Source organism: Phoca vitulina, unplaced genomic scaffold (assembly GCF_004348235.1).
Source record: "Phoca vitulina isolate PV1807 unplaced genomic scaffold, GSC_HSeal_1.0 scaffold15, whole genome shotgun sequence".
Classification (NCBI taxonomy): Eukaryota; Metazoa; Chordata; class Mammalia; order Carnivora; family Phocidae; genus Phoca; species Phoca vitulina.
The window spans coordinates 19,177,413-19,199,576 of NW_022589718.1; the positions used below are offsets into that span (position 1 = coordinate 19,177,413).

At 32.4% G+C, this 22,164-nt stretch overlaps 1 non-coding gene across 1 annotated transcript; it reads left to right on the forward strand.

Moving 5' to 3' along the window:
• Window positions 1–7,674: 7,674 nt before the first annotated feature.
• Window positions 7,675–7,778, forward strand: LOC116638069. Its single transcript, XR_004300612.1, has one exon. It is a non-coding gene; the product is annotated as a U6 spliceosomal RNA (small nuclear RNA).
• The last annotated feature ends 14,386 nt before the right edge of the window (window positions 7,779–22,164 follow it).

The window sequence follows — 22,164 nt, forward strand, 5'->3', positions numbered from 1 at the left end:
TTCTGAAAACTCTAAGTGAGAAATTAACACAAAAATCAATTCCTTTCAACAAAAGTAAAAGATTATCTGCTACAGTGGGAAATATTCTCAAACAGATTTTGCTTCATTTCCATATATAAAATCTTCTTTATAAGGCTCCTAAAAGAGAACTCAAACTTCAAAATAATATTTATACGAGCAAATAATGTACCAGGTAAGATAACCTGAAGAACCAACACAAGAATGGACATCTGAGAACTTCAGTTAATGAAATCCTAATTGACATTTTAAAATGGAAGTATAAAATGAGTAAAGACACAAAAAGAAAGGGAAGTCATATTAGAAAAGGAGGTAACTTTTGAAATAAAAATGTAATTTTTAAACTAGAATAGCCAATATCATAAAAAAATGTTTATGTAAAGGTGACTGAGGACATTACGAAGAAGGCCGCATAGGGAAATAGATAAGAAATGTCAAATCAGGTAGAAGGTCATGAGAAAAAGCACACAAACCTCTAACCAATATCTATTTGGAGTCCTGAGAGGAAAGAAAGACAAAAGCAGAGATGTCATATTCAGAGTTAATGACAAAGAATTGTCCAGATTCCATAAAAGACACGAATCTTCATATTCAAGAAGTACAATACTTCTTCAACATGATAATTAAAAATAAATCTCATCAATAAATAATCAATCAATAAACCTTGATGTAGGGAAATTGCACAGCTTCAAAAACAAAGATCTATTCACAACAAACAGAAAAACTTCACCAATATAGAAACAATGATGTTGATAGTAAACTTCTCAACAGCAAAGAGAAAAGCCAAAGGCATTGGAAAAACATCTTCAAATATTGAGAGGAAACAACTCACCATCTGAGATTCTAGAGCCAGCTAAGTTACTATTTAAGAGTAAAAAATACATAGAGATGTTTTGATGAAAATTCTGAAAGATATTATACTAATAATTTTTCCATGAAAGGACCTTCTTTAGAAATAAGGTAATTGAATTGTAAAGGAATGATGGAGAACACAAGAAGGATGAATAAATATGTTGTAAACAGTGGTTAAATCCAAGCAAACACTGATTTTATGAAACAACAAATACTGACTATACTTAGAGTTGCTAAAAGACTTTGAACTATAATAATGTACAAAAAACAGTAAGAATGAAGGAAGAGTGAATAGATTCTAAACTACCTAAGGTCTTGAGAAGCAGGTTAGAGATATTTAATGGTTTCAGAAATAGTTTTGTCAAGTGTGGGTAATAGAAAGAATTCAAATAATATAAATAGAAAATATAAAACAGAAAAAAAATACTTTAAAATAATATTCAATAAAAGAGAAAAATACCATTAATTGTTTGGAACAAAATGGACATAATTACCAATTGTAGATGCCTCAGATAGCTTTAAAACTTACATAGTAACAACAATAGTAACTAAGATTTATACAGCCCTTACTATTGCCAAGCACTTTTCTAAGCATCACACATATATTGCCTCATTTAGTAGTTAAACTGAAGCCAGTATGAATTGTTAAAGCATTAAATTAGAAAAAAAATTGAATCCATTGTTGGTTTGCTTTTTAATTTTTATCAATTTACTTAAACTAAAAAAAAGAAAAAATAGCTCACTCATTTCTCCTACCTTCCACCTCTTGGAACCACCAATCTGTTCGTTGTGTCTTTGAGTTTGTTTTTCTGTTTTTTTATTATTATTTTAGATTCCACATATAAAGATATCATTCAGTATTTTTCTTTCTCTGTTTAACTTATTTTGCTCAGGATAATGCTCTCAGGGTCCATGTTATTGCAAATGGCAAGACTGAATTCTTTTCTTATGGCTAATACTCCATGGTATTAATATACTACATTTTCTTTCTTTCTTTGTGAATTGATGAACACAGGTTTTTTTTTCCATATCTTAGCTATTGTAAATAATGTTGCAGTGAACATGGGGGTGCATTTTTCTTTTCAAATTAGTGTTTTTGTTTTCTTCAGATAAATATCCAGAAGTGGAATTGCTGGATCATATGGTAGTTCTATTTTTAATTTTTTGAGGCATACCCAATGTTTTCCATAGTAATTGCACCAATTTGCATTCCCATCAACAGTGCACAAGGGTTCCCTCTCCTCTACATCACTGCCAACACTTTGTTATTTTTCTTCTTTTTAAGTATAACCATTCTAACAGCTGGGAGTAATATCTCATGGTTTTGATTTGCATTTCTCTGATGATTAATAATGCTGAGCATCGTTTTATGTACCTGTTGGTCATCTATATGTCTTCTTCGAAAAAATATCATTTCAGATCTTCTGTTTTTAAATCAGATTTGTTTTGCTACTGAATTGCATGAGTTCTCTGCATATTTTCGATGTAAGTCTCTTATCAGACATATGATTTGCAATTATTTTCTCCCTCTTCGTAGGCTACCTCTTCATTTTGTTGATGGTTTCTTTGCTGTGTAGAAGTTTTTTAATTTGTTGTAGTCCCACATGTTTATTTTTGCTTGTGCTGCTTTTGTTTTTGGTGCCAGATTAAAAAAATATTTGCTAACAGGGCACCTGGGTAGCACAACTGGCTAAGTGTCCAACTCTTGATTTTGGCTCAGGTCATGATTCAGGGTTGTGAGATCCAGCCCTGCATCAGACTCTGCACCAGGCGTGGACCCTGCTTAAGATTCTCTCTTTCCTTCTGCTTCTCCTCACTCATGCACTCTCTAAAAAATAATAATAATAATAATAATAAATAATTTAAAAAATTAAAAAATAAAAAATTCACTGCCAAGACTTATGTCAAGATTACCACCTGTTTTTTAATTCCCCTAGGAATTTAATGGTTTTAGGTCTTATGTTCAATCTTTAATTTATTTTGAGTTCAGTTTTGTGTATGGTATAAGATAGTGGTCTAGTTTCATTCTTTTGCATGTGAATGTACACTTTTCCCAGCACCATTTATTGAAGAAACTGTCCTTTCCCTATTGTATATGCTTGGCTCCTTTGCTATAAATTAATTGATTACAGATGTGTGGGGTTTTTCAAGATAGATACAAATACTGTCTCATGAATCCATAAATATTTAAGTTTAATTATGGGGGGTTGAAAGTAGGAGAAAAGAATCTTATTAGAGTGGCTGAAGACTGACTTCAAGAAAACACAGGTAATTCTGCTTCATACCTCTAATGAACTCCTATTTGATAAAGTGAGGATGCATGTGTGAAGCAAGATTGAAAACTATATAAGTCTAAATATGAATAATAACTCATTCTTGGAAGAAAGGTTGACTGAGGTCCTGTTGGTTGTGTTCTGCATGATCCATAGATCACCGTTTCACTCAGACTTCAGTGTAAATGCTGCGTGCTAGGGTTGTGCAGTCCACAACATGAAAAAATCATATGCAAAGGCCCTGGGGAGCAAAACTGTGATGCTTTATTCCCCAAATATTTAGATGTTGAAATAAATGGGGAGAAAGTTTAACTTGAGTATACAGATGATCATATTCAAGTTCTCTATTCTCTTCTACATGTTTGATACATAAAATTTTAAATAAAAGAAACAACATACAGATGCAGTTTCTGCAATAGAAGGAAGTATCTATTACCAATGTCAGAGATGTGTCTTTCCATTTCTAAAAGGTTCTAAATCAAGAACTTTTTGAAATGTAAATACACTGTAATACTTCTATTAATAAAACAAATAAAAGTATGATGATTAATTCTTAAACTTTTATTTAAGCCATTAATTTTATTATTCTGCTACCTACAGTAAGCCTCAATTGGCCCTTATTTAAATTCAAGAGTCTGACTAGCTGATCTCTTCTATTCTATTTAAATTAAACCTTCTCCAGTTTTATGATTTGCAATTCAAAACTTAGAACTCCACTTTAGCTATACAAATATAGGATTCATTTCTTAAGTAAGTAAAAGGGTCTTGAGTTATATTAACATTGCATTTTACTAAGCAATTTAACCAGGTATATAAATTCCTTTTAAAAATATCTCATCAACTAAAAAAAAATACACACTATTGCTTCTTTGTGAATTCGGTAAGACATTTTTGGAGGATGTTTGAATCAATGTTTCCATCGTATTCTGAAAATTCAGTATGACATCTTCAATCACAAATCTTGTAGTTCTAAACTGACATATTTTCTACTAGGTCATTTTGTTTAACTTCAAACATCATAGGTTCCTTTGTAAGGAAGGCATGAAAGCAATTTTCTTTTAAAGTGAACTGAAGCCTGACTGAAAAAAAAAAAAATCATTCTTTTGTCACACTATAATCTATTGTTTCAGTTAGAGAGAAATCACACACAGAAAAGAGTATAAGGGTGCGCCATGAAATTATTATGACAGGAAGAAATGCCAAAATAATAGGATTAAAGGTATTGTCTCTTCTTCAAGAATGATGTGAACTCCAAAATAACTTGACATTTTCATGTTGAACTGTGAAGTACCTTAAATGCAATATACTTGAGTACCATATACATTCATAGCAAAATTAAAATGAATCTTTGTATTTAAAAAAAACTAATGAACATTGGAATTTTATCCATATTAATGTGCTTTTTTGCTGACCTTCAAGTATTCTTTTTTTTTTTTTAAGATTTTATTTATTTATTTGACAGAGAGAGACACAGTGAGAGAGGGAACACAAGCAGGGGGAGTGGGAGAGGGAGAAGCAGGCTCCCTGCTAGGCAGGGAGCCCAATGTGGGGCTCGACCCCAGGACCCTGGGACCATGACCTGAGCCAAAGGCAGATGCTTAACGATTGAGCCACCCAGGCGCCCCTGATCTTCAAGTATTCCTTTCATTTTTTCTAGAGAAGTATAATTCTAATGTTCAGGACAGATCACTATAAATTATAGCATAAAGTGAATATAATTGAAAAATGTTATTTGTTTTCATCATAACCATGTTCTCGTGTAGAAAATGTTATTGTAAGGGGATATTGAATGTTTTTATTCTGTACACTTTTCTAGTTGCTGTAGGTGTACAATGAAATAAATATATATAAATAATGTATAAAATAAAATGAATACAAAAGAATCCTGCTCTTATGTTACTAACCTAATTGTGGAGACAACTTAGGAGCACACGCAGGGAAGAGGGGGGATGGGAAGGAAGGGAGAGTGATTGATTGTTGTGCATAGTTGTTGTTGAAAAAACCTCCTCAGAAGAGCTGACACTTAATGTAGACAGTGAAGGATGAGCCTGACAGGGCTTTCCCACATTGTAGGAATTGATGCATATATGAGAAAGTTATGGATTAAATTATTACTTAAAAATATTAACTGGGACCTTCCTAGAAAACATCATAAACATTCCTTCTTGAAGCTGAATTCCAGTGAGGGGGGGCAGTCATTATAAATTAGGTCCCTCTCTTACTGAAAAAAAATGAACACTGCTGGATTTTAAATGTACATTTTTTTAGGAATATAAAAAATTTGCAAAGGTAGTAAAGGACATGTCAAAACAAAAGGGAAAGGAGGTCCCATAACAGCCAGCAGAGCACAGGAACACTGAAGTTGTTGCAATGCAAGATATACCTACTCAGGAGAAGTTGGTTTCAGTTTTGGAGTCTGGTAGAAGGAAACAGATGTCTGAGGCCAGGGCCTGATCAAGTCACGCAGCCTTAGAAGTGACTTCCCAAATGAACTTGAGATACCCACAGTGTAAGGCTGAAACAAAAGGAAACCATCAATCCAACACATCCTGAAGCATCATATCCACACTGGTGTATCACCAGGGTTTATTAAACAAGAAAAAAAGAAAAGAAAACATAAAAAAATAACAGTAAACAGGAGCGATCCAGTAAAGATAAAATGTTTACAATTCTTTCTTTGCCGGGGGGGGGGGGGGGGGGGTGGTATTGTTAGGGTTTGGTTTACTTTAGACTTTAATTAGTTTTGTACACATTTTGTAACTTCTGTAACTGTTTTTATACACAATGTTTCTGACACCAATGAGTGGGTTTTTCCCATACTAGTAACCACTTCTCCAACTCTCTGAACACCAACTGTATACAATTCAATTAAATTCTGACACCAACTACTGGAGTTAAGGCAAATGCCACAGGTTACGGACTCAGACCCTCAAGACTGTCCCCAACTTCAGATGTCAATCACAAGTCCTGGGCCTCTCCTACTTCTTACTGATCAGGTATAAACTGGGGGCTCTCACAACACCCTCCTCAGTTCAGTAACTTGTTATAACAGCTCACAGAACTCAGGAAAACTCTTTACTCACTATCACTGGTTTATTATAAAAAATATAACCCAGGAACAGCCAAATCCAAGAAAAAGGGATAGGGACACATAAGCAAAGAGGCACAAAATTCCCATCCTCCCTCCAGGTGCACACCTCAATATGCTTGCCAACCTGGAAGCTCTCCAAATACCACTCTTCAGGGGTTTTATGGAAGCTCCATTATATAGGCATGATTGATTAAATCATTGGCCATGGGTGATCTCCCCAGAGATCAGGGCCTGGTTGGTTCTTCTGACAACCAGTCCCCATCTTGAAACTATCTAGGGGCCCACTGAGAGTCATCTTATTAGCATAAACTTAGATATGGCTGAAAGAGTCTTATTATGCTAACAAAAGCTACTCCTATCACTCAGGAAATTCTTTTAGGAGCTCTGTGTCTGGAATGAGGGACCAAAGACCAAGTACAGAGGTATTATTATATCTCACTATTACACTATGACAACTAAATGAAAGAGTACATTCAAGATTTTTTTTTTTTTAAGATTTTTACTTATCTATTTGAGAGAGAGTGAGAGAGAGAGCACAAGCAGGGTGAAGGGCAGAGGGAGAAGCAGACTCTTCACTGAGCAGGGAGCCCAATGTGAGACTCGATCCCGGGACTCTGTGATCATGACCTAAGCCGAAGGCAGATGCTTAACCAACTGAGCCACCCAGGTGCCCACATTCAAGATTTTTAAAAAATATAAACAAGTAAAAAAAAAAATCTTAAAAGTAACATAAAAGAGAAAAAATTGAAATAGAAGAGGTGGAACGAATAGAAAACAAAAATTAAATCAGTGAATATACAACTAACATGACTAATGACATTAAATAAATAAATACACTAATTAGAACAGCAATATTTGAGATTGATTTAAAAGTCCAACTGTAAATTGTTTACAAGACACAAACAAAATATGAGAATACAGAATGACTGAAAGCAAATGGATGAATAGACAGTTTGTAAATACCAAGCAAAAGAAAGCTAATGTAGATATGCTATTATTAGAAAAAATAGACTTTAAGATAAAATAGTATTAATAGAAATTAACAGGATTGTTTAATAATGATGTTTTTGCTTGTATTCTTGTCCTATTTTTCTGTCACATACTGAATGAAGTATATTAAAGATTTTACATTATGTTTTTAAGATTTTTCTCTCCTCTGTGTTTATGAAAATTTTTATTTATACACTCCTAGGCTATGGTTTCAGGTGCATAGAGTTTAAAATTATTATTAGTTCTTGGTAAATTAAAATTTTTATTATTATGAACTAATCTTCATTACTTTCTATTAATGTTTTTTACCTTAAAGGCTATTTTGTGCAATACTAACGTTTTGCATGTTATGTCTTTATCCATTCATATGCTTTGTCCCTTCATATGCAAATGATGTAATACATATGCAATTGGAATCTAAATAGTAAAGGTGATAAAGAATAAAGAATATTAGATACATAACAGAATATTTTCTAAATGCAATGATACAGAGAAGATTAGCATGACCCCTGTACAAGGAGGACATGCAAATTCATGAAGCACTCCATATTTAAAAGAAAGAAAAAAGAATATTTTCCAAATGTAGTTCAAAAAACAAAATTAAATAATTATCCTAATTAGGGTAATTATTTATGAATAACTTTGAATGCCAACCAAGATAATTACAATGAAAACCCCACTGGATACATTACAATCAGAGGAAAACCAGAGATAAAGAGAAAAATGTTGAAAGGAGACAAGAAAAAGACACATTACATATAAGAGAACAATGATATAAACTACTATTCTCATTAGAACAAAAAGGAGATAGAGGATAATGGAATATCATCTACAAAAGTCTTTAAAGAAAATCTCTCAACCAAGATTTCTATATCCAGTGAAAATATACATTAAAGATAAGAATGAAATGCAGAAATTTCACAGAAATACAAAAGTTAGGATAAGACAACCACAGCTATCTATCTCCATTGTCCAGAATGAAGTAAAAAGTGAAAAACTTGGGGGCACCTGGGTGGCTCAGTCGTTAAGCGTCTGCCTTCAAGTCAGGTCATGATCCCAGGGTCCTGGGATCGAGCCCCACATTGGGCTCCCTGCTCCACGGGAAGCCTGCTTCTCCCTCTCCCCCTCCCCCTGCTTGTGTTCCCTCTCTCGTTGTGTCTCTCTCTGTCAAATAAATAAAATCTTAAAAAAATAAAAGTGAAAAACTCATATATAATTTCCTAAGTCACAAGGGAAAAAAATTAGCCTAGAGCAAGACTTGGCATGATTTCTACAATAACCTTCTACAACTTACTGTTCTAGGGAAAGCTCAATGGATTCAAAGATGTGTATTACTTTGAAAAGGAAGAGATGATTTGAAATATACTATCCAAAATAATAAAAAAAGAAACAATGTGAAAGACTAATATCAGAATATTTATCACAAAAATGTTACTGTAAATTGTGACTGAATAATCCAAATGACCATAAATGGGGGGGGAAGATATGAAATAATCATTCATATATTTATATAGAAAGCACAAAGCAGAAACACAAGTGCCCTGAAAAGAGATACGCATAAAAGACTGAATATGAGCTACCAGAGTTCAGGGAAGTTTGAGAGGAAAAAAAAATAAAATTATAATATAAATGATGGCAAAATTGGAAGCATCATAAGAAAGATGAGACAATGTGAAAAAATACAAGAAAGATAGAGAATAAAAATAATAAACCTAGGAACAATAAGATGGAAATATATGAATAATTTTAAAAATTTAGGGGAAAAAATACAAATATGAAGGAAAGAAAATGGAGTTCCAACACATATATATATTTTAGTCCTCAAGTTGGAGAGTGGGGATAAAATAATGGAATGAAACATTTTTCTAAAATACAATCAAAAAAACTTATTTTGTCTCAGAGTTTTATTAGGTTTACCATTTATAGCTTGCAGAATATTGTAATGTGTATATTAAAATTATACACTGACAATCAGGTGGGATGTCTATACATCCTTATTAGCTTGAGATACAATTGAGTTGATACCCATTGTCCTGGTATAGTTATTAGTAGCATCCCATTCTCACTCTGAAGTGCTCCAGTTTGGACAAAATATTGAAAATAAATAGAAAAATAGATAGTTGAGATCCTGAAAAAACTTAAGAATGCTGTTCCCATGAGTCCCACTTTGTAGAATTTTCTTAGAATCTATGGGATAAATTTCTAACAACAACAAAAAAAGATAATACACGGCAAGAGGGTTTATATATGATTATGAATTTACTTACATAAAATAAAACAAACAGGATGGATTGATAAGAGTATATATTTTTATATTCTCTGACAAGATAGAAATTTATAAACTAATAAAAATTGGATGTGGAACAGAAAAGGGTGTAAGATAGTAGAGGGGTTCTGAATTTCCTCTAATTTTATATCTAAGGTACCAAAATATGTCATTTATAATTGATAATTCAATTATTAGAACTAAGAATCAATTAAGAAATATCATTAATCAAAATGTGTAAAGAAGGGGAAGGAGAAAATGAATTATACTACTTTTACCACTGGTCATAGTAGGAAATTCATAGCAGAAAATAAATACATGGAAGTGTATGTGTTTTAAAAAGTGATAGCTGAAAAAGAAAGTACTAAAAAATCACATTCTTCCTAATTATAACAAGAAATAAATGGAGAAACAAAGGAAATAAACTGCAAGGCTATGTAAGGGGGGAAAACAACACTAACATATGGTAAAACAAAGACTGAATTTGATAATTACTGTAAACTGACTCAATTTGTCTACTAAAAGAAAAAATAATTAAATTGAATTCCAAAGCAAAATTTAATACCAATGCTGTATACAAAATAAAGAAAGTAGTTACAAAATCCAGAGATAAAAAGGAGGACAACAACACCAACAAAATGAAAACAGGGTCACATTCTTTATTTTTATTTTATTTTATTTTTTTTAAAGATTTTATTTATTTATTTGACAGAGAGAGAGATAGCGAGAGCAGGAACACAAGCAGGGGGAGTGGGAGAGGGAGAAGCAGGCTTCCCGCCGAGCAGGGAGCCCGATGTGGGACTCGATCCCAGGACTCTGGGATCATGACCTGAGCCGAAGGCAGACGCTTAACGACTGAGCCACCCAGGCGCCCCAGGGTCACATTCTTAATAAAACAAAAATTAAATTCAGGTCTTTGAAATGTGACAAAGGATGGCACTTTGTTATGAAGATACAGTAGTTACTAATATCTATGCACCAAATAACTCAACATCAATTTTCATAAATCAAAACATGTAAATCAGTTCCAACAAATCAAAAAAGGAGACAAATATACTGAAGACACAGACAATACATACAAAAGAAAATATCCATTTTTTAAAAAGATTTTATTTATTTATTTGAAAGAGAGCATGGGGGGGTGTGCAGAGGGAGAGGGAGAAGCAGACTCTCCATTGAGTGGGGAGCCCCACTTGGGGCTCAACCTCAGGACCCTGAGATCATAACCTGAGCCAAGGCAGACACTTAACCGACTGAGCCACCCAGGTGCCCCCAAAATATCACTGGTTTTATAACATGTATGTTTCAAAATTTTATATGCACATACAATCTGCTGCAAATTCCATTTCCAGAAATATATCCCAGTAACATGCTTGTACTTGTTCACAAAAGCTATTCACTACAGCATTTTTATACTGGCAAAAGACTGGAAACAACCTAGTACAGGACTAGGTAAGTAAAATTTGGTATTTTCATACAATGAGACATTACTTAGCCTTTAAAATCAGAGATATATTTACTAACACAGAATGAGCTCCAGGACACAGATATATACATATACACATATGTGTGTATATGTACACATGTGTATATATATACATACATACACATATATATTAAACATATATATTTCTATATATTTAAACAAAAAAGATTGAGATGCAAATGGTAGACTAGTGTCCAATATATCTTATCTTCTGGGCATGTGGAGGCTACATTTTTTTTCAGGAGGCCCATACTGGCCAGTTCTCTAGCTGTTTCAGGACCATCTGACTAGGTATAGTCAAGGGCTATGAGCATAAGAGACATAGGTCACCTTAATTGCTTCTGAGTGACTTAATTGAGGCCCTTAATCATTAATGAATGATTTCCTCTTCTACTCTATTGCTCTGCAGTGGAGGACAGAGACTGTGTCCCATTTCTTACCAAATAGAAAGATAAAGACTGTCAGCCCAGGTGACTGAGCAAATGGATAGAGCAGAGCCCTGGGGCTCTCCACTTCCTATCTGTCAACAACAGATTGGGGATAAACTGCAATCAGGAAATAAGTTTATTTAGTTAAACCACTGACATCCCAGGGTTGATTTCCTAATGAAGTTTACTTAGTCTAGAGTATCTTAACATGGTATGGAGCAGTGCCGGCAGTGTGATCATTCATATAGAAGAGGAATGAGTCTATTTACAAACGTCATAAACTGATGACAGTGCTAATAAGAAGGGTAAGTGGAGGACTGAAGATCAGGAATCAGGAATGTCTGGATATGAATTTGTACTGTCGAACCATTTGCTACTATAACAAATATATGTGTATGCTGTCTACGTATAGGTAACATATATTTCTTCTTAAGCGAGAGAAAAAGCAGGAGAATCTGATTATCTGTTAACTGGATAAAATAACTGTGGATCCTAAAATATTAGTGTTTTTGTACTGGTCTTGTATGTGGTTCATACAAACAGTAAATATGAAATTTACTAAAAAGCACTACACTATTGCAGGCAAAATGGGGAGGAGTCTGATATTACACAGAAAGCATTACAGTGTCCAGGTTTATATCCAATGACAAGAAATATTCATCTGATATGGCAGTCAAAAGTGAAATTGTTGGTCAAAGTAGTTTTAGAGCCTCTCAATGTACAAAGAATGTAAAATGTTGATTCTTAGAAGCAAAATGCAAAAAATGTTGAAATAAATCTTTAATATTAAAGCAAAAATGACAGATAAGATGCATCAAAAAGTAACCCCATAGGTATTATGCACAAAACAATTATTATTTTACTCACTATGATAGGGATATAAAGCATCCTTAATATGATCAAGAGTTAATACCACAAGTGAATTGTAGACAAAAATGACAAACTCAGTAAACAATAATAGAAAAAGCAATCAATCTGCTGTAGAAAATAAGAATCAAGAATTGCAGCCTATTATCAGGAAAATCTGACAAACATGGAAAGCTAAATGTAGACCAAGCCAGAACAAAGATAGGTTTTCTTCATAAAAATATCACTACCTGAAATGTTATTATGCAATTATTTGTTTATATGTTTATTGCTTGTCTTTCTCCATAAAATGTAAGTTCCAAGAGTATAAGACTAGAGTTTATCATTTTCACAAATGAATTTTCATCCTCTAGAATAATATCTAGCATATAAAAGTAACTCAATAAAAATTTCCAAATTAAAACCATTATCCTAATGTTTTTTTCCAGTTACTTAGTAGAAAGGAATTCAAAGTGTCTTACATACCCCCTGGATCACTGAGGAATTAAACTCATTGATTGTCCATGAATGTCACAAATGCAAAATATAGTATATCACATACACACAGTATATATTGGCTAAAAGAAGTTCTATATTTTTATCCAATTTCTCAATAGTAGTCAAGACACAGATCCATTCTTTATCAGTTTAAATCACTCTCAAAGTGTTTTCTAGTTATTTTTTATTAATTCTGTAATTTATAGAACTCCTATAGGATCGAAATGGCCCATTTCTGAGTATTAGAATTAATGTTCTGGTGCCCCAAATGGAAAAACACATATTTAAAAACTTTCACATTGTTCCAATGTATCCAAGAGGAGACTAAAAAGTAATGACTTGTCCAATATAAAGCATGTACCAAGCAACTGCTTATTTAGATGTGTGTAAAATTTTACAAATTGAAATAATAAAGCCATGTTAAGATCCTGAAAAAAATGAAGGATGCTAAATAAAGAGAAACATTCTCAATTAAACTTGAGATGTCACCCATATAATGAGTTTTAACCTTGACCAAAATATATCAAAACCATAATCACTAATATAAATTTTTAAAAGTCTAAAAAATCCTTTACAATGAAAATCACTGACTACCCATTACCCACACTACAAGGAGAACAACTATTTCCTAAATTCTGTCCAAGATCACAAATCAATGTAGTACCTCTTTTTTATATATAAAGAGATAATAAAAAAAATCACCCAATATTTTAATAATGCCTTTCTTATAAAACAAAGGCATGAAATTAACAAATACTGAAGCAAGCTACAAGGAAATAGAATCAAAGCAGAAAAAAAGGGAAAATTAAACAGCTATTAAATTTAAACTAATATATTTAGAGAAAAAAAATTCTTCTTTAAGCCTATGCAGCTATAAAGGAAAAACAAGCTATAGAAAGTTATAATCTATAGCAACAACTAGAGAAGAAGTAACAGCCCTCAGAAATTTAAAATAAAATTATCAAAAGCGAACAAATGAACCAACAGATAAGTATGGGGAAATAAGGCAGAGAAATCTTCTCAGAAAGTAGAATTCACACGGCCACATTTGGTTAAGGTGAGGGTCAGGAAAGCAATTGAAAATTAGACCCAGGGTGGGGAGGGGAATCCTAGGTGCTTCCCACCTACTTTCCTTCTTCAGCCAGTGTAAATATTCCAGGGTCTATTCCTACCCAGGTTATCAGTTCTAGACTCTACTGTGTCAGTTTACGTTTTTCTCAGTTCTCCAGAATTCCAAATATTAGATTTGGATCACAACCTGGAGATGACTCCACCATTAACAGGTTTGGAATCCTAGTTATAATGAGAGCCCTAAAAACATGAGGGCCAAAACCCTAAATGTTGCATTCTTCAAATGTGTCAAATAGGTTTAGCAAACTGAGAGATAGGGCCATCAGTTTGGTCTGATAATTTGCTGACTCATTCTGGTGGCTAAATATATCCGACAGCAGCCATGAAAGTTGCCAGAGTATATCTGAATTGGTTGTTGAAGTACTTGGTAGAAATTAGTAAAATAGGGTTATGTGATTTTAATCAAATTAATTAAGTCATTTTAGGTTTTTTGAAGCAAAAGTGTCTCACCACTGCAGCTTTTTAATACAGCTTAGGTAAGGTGATATATATAAAAGCATCTAGAATAATGCCTGAAATATATTAAAAGCCCAAAATCACAGTATTTCCTTTCTTTTCTAGTGTTCCTAATCTGAATATATACTAACTTACCAACATCCTTCAAGGACAGTATCCAGGACAGAACTAGATATAATTTTCCACCTGAGATCTTATGCCTGAACTATGACTTTTTACCTTTGTTCATTTGGAATGCATATATAAATATAACTATAAACATAGCCTTAATATATATTATATACATAATACATGGTATATAATATGTATGATATATACACAATAAATCATGTGTGTATACATACATACATATATATATTAAACATTCTAAGATTTTTAGCAGCTCTAGCACTTTGTTCATATTGCTTATATAAATGTTCTTTAAGTCTTTTCCTCATAGACTGAAGGCAGACCCAGGTATTTTTTCCAGACTGCTCTTGTGTAACTCATCTCACCTGAAAAAATCACAAAATGGCCCCAAATATTTTCAAATTTAAAAATAATCATAACTACAAAGAATAGAGACTAGAAATAAAGTGATGTGGATGGACTTGTATAATACAAATAAAATGAATTTTTTGGATGCATTTATAAAAACTGAGTGAGTGCCAGTTGGAAACTCTGGATTTTTGACTGACTTTCCTTTTCTGCATTATACGCTCTGGTGACTTAAAAGAATTTATATGTACAGAGATAGAAAGAGTAGCAAGGCAAAATGTTAATAATAGAACAACAGATCATTATAACCAATCTTGCCATATAGTTAATATAAAGAAAGGTATCTAATTCTACAGCCAATAGATTTCCTGGCAACATAACTGATATGTCATGAATATAAAAGTAATGATTAATAATTAAATTATTAATGATTAATAATCTTAAATTGAAAACTGCGTTGTAAACTCTAACATTAAACTATTTCAGAAAATTACAGTTTTCAAGTAGCACAGATTTTACCTTATTACAACTAAGTTTTTCACTGCTTTGTTACCCTTTCATTACCTCTATAAGATGCAATCTATCCAGATTTCCACCAAACACTTCTCGATCAAAAACAGTACATATTTCTTTCTTTTTCATTTTTGGTAGCTTTTTAATGAGGAGTTGCCTCTCTAAAATGAAATAATTAATTGGTCATTTATAGCATATATCTTATCCATGCAAATGTTTCAGGGTACATAATAGAACTGTTATATATATTGGTTATCTTTAATTATTTGTAATTTTTAAATTTAAAATCTTGCCATGTTAAAGGTAACTCGATAAAAGAGTCATACTATATTTTAAGATCTCATTAGAAAAGCTCTTTCTTTCTTTCTTTCATAAAATATAGCTAATGAACATTTATATTCTTTTAGTCTAGTGCTTAAAACATATCTGGGGGCCTTAGCTACTCCTTGAAAAACACTGCAGTAGTTGGAGAAGCTGAATATATATACAACAGAATGGAAAGATGACAAAGCTAATTTGCTTCCCCAAAACAAAGATTTTGAGAGTTAAACTAAACAAATTAAGAACATTCAAATTTCATGGGGCGCCTGGGTGGCTCAGTTGGTTAAGCGACTGCCTTCGGCTCGGGTCATGATCCTGGAGTCCCGGGATCGAGTCCCGCATCAGGCTCCCTGCTCAGCAGGGAGTCTGCTTCTCCCTCTGACCCTCCTCCCTCTCATGCTCTCTGTCTCTCATTGTCTCTCTTGCAAATAAATAAAATCTTAAAAAAAAAAAAGAACATTCAAATTTCAAAAAAAAAGAACATTCAAATGTCACTATGATCACTATTAATTTATATTAAGGAATATAATTATTTATATAAATTAATCACATAAGTTTGGAAAGTTCAAAGGTTCAAATATAAACAGAATCAGGAATTTGATGAATGAATACCTTTGTATGGGAATAACAGAGATTTTCCAAATTACATTAAAAGTGCTATGTGGTACCTTTTTTTGTTTGATTTTCTTGGATTATTCTTGCAGTATTTTTTTATTTATATTAGTAATAAATGAAGATAAAAATAGGAAATTTAGGGCTCTTTTATTTGTTAGTAATAGAAAAGAGGAAAATCAAGGATGACGGAAAGGGAAAAATATTAAGTTTTGGGAAATGAGGGAATGGATGCAATAAAGGTGTATTACTTTTTGAAAGCAGTAGGGCAAGGACAAAAGGGCTTAATGAAATCAAATATGAGGGTCCTGATATGTATGTATGTGCTCAGGTGTGAGGTTACTTTAAAGTTACATCATCCTGTGTGTTGGGGAGCACCTTGAAGGAACCACTCTAACCTAAACTGTATATACAAATTGCCTTTCTTAACTATAATGCAGTGCTTGTAAAACTTATCTAAGTGTTTTCCTGTTTAAAGTATTTAAATTTCTCATCTCTTAAGCACAACAAGAAATGAATGTTAACCCATGGGTACAAATAAAATCCATAAAATCTCTCTCTCCACAAAACCCCCTCCCCACAAAACTTCTAAGTCTTGGTGCTTCTCAGAATCCACTCTAAAAATCAGGATTTTAGATGGGTTCTCAATAGAGACTCTCCTTCTGTCTCCCTTGAAAAGATTTTCAAATCTAATTCACTGTCACTGTTTGAGGAATTTATACATTTATAATAATCTCTGAGGAACTATCTTTATTTCATGGTACAGTAGTTTTTTATATTTATTATATATTGTTTTTATGATTTTTTTAATATTATAATAGCGGTGGATGTTTAAACTTCTAGTAATGCTAAATCTCTTACCTGAAATAATAGTAGGCCAACCATAATAATAATAATAATGATAATAATAAGTCTTAGTATTCCTCTAAAACACCGATCTTGTTTCCATAAGAAAGCCTTTAAACTTAATTGTCTACCCTGCCTGGCCCAGGATCTATATATGGCTGGTCTATATATGGCTGGCTCCTTCTCAACTTTCAGATCTATGAATAAATGTTTCCTTTCCAGAAAAATCTCCCCTGGTTATTCCTACCAAACACAATACCCCCTCAGTCAACCTCTACCCCAGGACACTATTTTATGTTCTTTGATGCACTTAGCACTTTCTCAAAGCATGTTATTTATTTGGCCACGTGTTGTCTTTTTCTACTAGAATAGCAGACTAAGAGAAAGAACCTTCCTTATCTATAACATTTACTCTGCACCTGAATCTCTAGGAGCAATGTTTGAAAAATAGTATGCACTCAGTATTTTTTAATGTCATTGAAGGAACAGAATAGATGTTATTATCATCTTATTCTTTGGTAGTAGTTAGAGGTTAAGATCTTGAGAGCATTATAGTAATAATATAGTAATAACTCATCAAAATGACAGCACTTTGTGCCACATATTAAGTGTATCACCAAAATTCTTACCTTTCTGATAGCAGTGTAAAACCACTTTTACCAGAATCTCCTTTTTGTTTAGATTAGCTCTCTTTAACCCTATACATTCATTTTTTCCTTTTCTTTTTTTTCCTACCAAGGATTTTATTAGACAAGATTTTATTGCCTATCTAGATTTTTCTTCTTCTTCTTTTAAAGCCTGAATGCTATTTCCTCTTTTTTTAATTGAGGTATTATTGATATACAACATTATATTAGTTTCAGGTAATGATTTGATATTTATATAAACTGTGAAATGCTTACCACAGTAAGTCCACTTAACATTCATTACCATAAAAATTGTAAATTTTTTTCTCATGTTAAGAAATTTTAAGATTTACTCTCTTGGCAACTTTCAAATATGCACTACAGTATTATTGACTATAGTCATAATATCGTACATTATATTCCCACGATTTATTTATTTTATAACTAGACATTTGTACCTTTTAACATCCCCTCATCCATTTTGCATACTCAACCATCATCTCCCCTCTAGCAACCACCATTGTAGTTTTCTGTATATATGAGTTCTATTCTGTTTTGTTTTATATATAAAACTCTCACATATAAATAAAATCATATGATATTTGTCTTTCTCTGTCTGATTTACTTCACTTAGTATAACACCCTCAAGGTTCATCCATGTTGCAAATGGCAAGATTTCACTCTTTTTATGGCTGAGTTGTACGCCATACTATATATATACATATATAATATATATATATACACACATATCACCCCCCCCCACACACACACACACACTACATCTTCTTTATCTAATCATTCATTGATGGACACAGGTTGTTTCCATTTACTGACTATGGTAAATAATGCTGCAATAAACATAGGGGTGCATATATCTTTTGGAATTAGTGTTCTCATTTTCTTTCCATAAATATCCAGAAGTGAACTGCTGACTCATATGATAATTCTATTTTTATATTTTTGAAGAATTTCTATACTGTTTTCCATAATGGATGCAACTGGATGCATACAATTCCCGACAGAGCACAAGGGCTCCCTTTTCTCCACATCTTTACAAACACTTGTTATCGTTTGGGTGTTTTTGTTTGCTTTTTTGCTGTTGTTTTGTTTTTGTTTTTGTTTTTAAATAATAGCTATCCTTAAAAGTGTGAGATAATATCTCATTATGGTTTTGACTTGCATTTCCCTGATGATTATTGATGTTAAGTATCTTTTCATGTATCTGTTGACCATCCTTATGTCTTCTTTGGAAAAATGTCTATTCAAATCCTTTTGTTTTTTGTTTTTTTCTATTGAGTTGTATGAGTTCTTTATATATCTTAGATATTAAGCCCTTTTTGGATATTTGATTTGCAAATATTTTCTCGTATTCAATAGGTTGCCTTCTCATTTTGTTCATGGTGTCTTTTGCTATGAAGAAGTTTTTAGTTTTATATAATCCCACTTGTTTATGTTTGCTTTTGTTGACTTTGCTTTAGGCATCAGGTCTACAAAACCATTGACAAAAATGATGTCAAGCATCTTACCTCCTATGTTTTCTAGGAGTTTTATGGTTTTAGGTCTTATATTCAAGTCTTTAATCCATAAAGTTAATTCTTGTCTATGGTATAAAATAGTGGTCCATTTCTGCATGTGGCTGTACAATTTTCCCAATAGTATTTGTTGAAGACTATCCTTTCCCCATTATTTATTTATTGCATATTAAAAAATCAATTAGCCACATATACATGGGTTTATTTCTGGGGTCTCTAGTCTATCAATCTACATGTCTTGTTTTTATGCCAATATCATACTGTTTTGTTTACTGTAGTTTTGTAATATAGTTTGAAATGAGAGAGTGATGCCTCCGACTTTGTTCTAAACAGCATCTTTTGTGATTACATACAACACAAATTTTAAGATTGATTGTTCTATTTCTGTGAAAAATATCATTAGGATTTTGATAAGGGTTGCATTGAATCTACAGATTACTTTGGGTAGTATGGGCATTTTAACAATATTAATTCTTTCAATCTGTGAGCACAAAATATCCTTCCATTTATTTGTGTTTTCTTCAGTTTCTTTTATCAATGTCTGATAGTTTTGTGTGTAGGTCTTTTACAACCTTGGTTAAATTTTTCCTACTTTTTTTTCTTTTTTAATGTAATTGTAAAAAGATGTTTGTTTTCAGACAGTTCACTTTCAGTATATAAAAATGCAACTGATTTTGTGCATTGATTTTGTATCCTGCAACTTTACTGAATTTGATTATTAGTTCTCGGAGTTTTTTAGTAGAGTCTTTAGGGTTTTTATATATAAAATCATGGCACCCACAAATAGTGACAGTTGCACTTCTTCCTTTCAAATTTTGATGCCTTTTATTTCTTTTTCTTACCTAATTGCTCTGGCTAGGATTTTTAATACTATATTGAATAAAAATGGTGATAATGGGCATCATTACTTTGTTCCTGATCTTTCATTTATTTCCACTCTGATCTTTGTTATTTCCTACTTTCTACTAACTTTGGCTTCATTTGTTATTCTTTTCCAATTACCCTTAAGTGTAAAGATAGATTTTTTATTTGAGATTTTTCTCATTTCCTGAAGCAGGCCTATATCGCTATGAACTTCTCTTATAACTATTTTTCCTACATCCCATAGATTTTGTGATATATTTCCATTTTCATTTGTCTCAAGGTATTTGTTCTTATTTCTCCTTTGTTTACTTAATTGACACAATTGTTCAGTAGCACGTTGTTAAATATGTTCTGTGTGTATCTAATGTGCTGGATGAGGCCAATGTTTGTTTATCAACTTTCTGTCTTAATGATCTATTCATTGATGTAAGTGAGGCATTAATGTCCCTTACTATTATTGTATTGCTGTTAATTTCTCCCTTTAGGTCTGTTAATATTTGCTTTTGTATATTTAGGTGCTCCTATGTTGAGTGCATAAATATTTACAAATGTTCTATTCTCTTGTTGGATTGACCCTTTTATCATTATGCAATGCCTATTTTGGTTGTTGTTTTTAGTGACACTTTTGTTTAAAGTCTATTTTGTTTGATATAAGTACAGGTACACCAGCTTTCTTTTGGTTTAACTTTGCATGGAACAATTTTTTTTTCATATCTTCACTTTCAGTCTGTGTGAGTTCTTTCATTTGAAGTGTGTCTCTTGTAGGCAGCATTTAAATGCTCTTGTTTTTTCATCCATTCAGTCATTCTATATCTTTTGATTAGAGAGTTTAGTCCATTTACATTTAAAATAATCATTAATAGGTATGCACTTACTGCCATTTTGTTAATTGTCTTCTGGCTGTTTTTGTAGTTCCTCTCTGTTCTTTTTTCTCTGTTGACTTCCCTTTTAGTATTATGCTTAGATTCCTTTGCCATTATCTTTTGTGTATCTACTACTATAAGTTTTTGCTTTGTGGTTATCAGGGGGCTCACATATAACAGCCTATACAGATGAGTCTATTTTAAGTTAATATAACTTAAATTCTAATTCATTTTAATTCTACATTTTTACTCCCCACCCCACATTTTATGTTTTTGATGTCACATTTGTCATCTTTTTATTTTGTGTATTCCTTAACTAATTATTGTGGTTATACTTATTTTTACTGCTTTTATCTTGTAACATTCATACTAACCCTATAAATGATTTGTCCACTACCTTTACTATACATCTACCTTTACCATCGAGATTTTCACTTACATATGTTTTCTTGTTACTAATTAGAACCCTACTTTTCAGCTTAAAGAAGCCCCTTTAACATTTTTTGCAAGGCCATTTTAACCTTTAACTCTTTTTGTTTTTGCTTTTCTGGAAAACTCTTTATCTTTATTTTAATTCTGAATGATAACCTTGCCAGGTAGAGTATTCTTGGTTTGAAGTATCTTCCTTTCAGTGCTTCAAATAAGTCATACCACTCTCTTCTTGCCTGTAGGGTTTCTGCTAAAAAATCTGCTGACAGCCTAATAGGAGTTCCCTTGTACATAACAAGTTATTTTTCTCTTTCTGCTTTAAAAAAATCTCTCTTTAACTATTGACATTTTAATTATAGTGTGCCTTTGTGTGGATCTCTAGGTTTATCTTATTTGAAACACTGGGCTTCCTGAAACTGAACATGTTTCCTTCCCCAGGTAAGGGAAATTCTCAGCCATTATTTCTACAAATAATTTTTCTGGCTCTTTCTCTCTATCTCCTCCTATGATACAAATGTTATTTCACTTGATGTTGTCCCATAGTGCCCTTAAGCTACCTTTGCTATTTTGCAGTCTTTTTTTTTTTTTTTCCCCTGGTTTGTGTGAGTTTTGCTGCTCTACTAGATCATTGATCCTTTCTTCTGCTTCATCTAGTCTGCTATTGAAACCCTCTAGTATATTTTTCAGTTCACTTATTCTATTCTTCAGCTGTGCAACTTCTGTTGGCACTTTATTATATTTTCTGT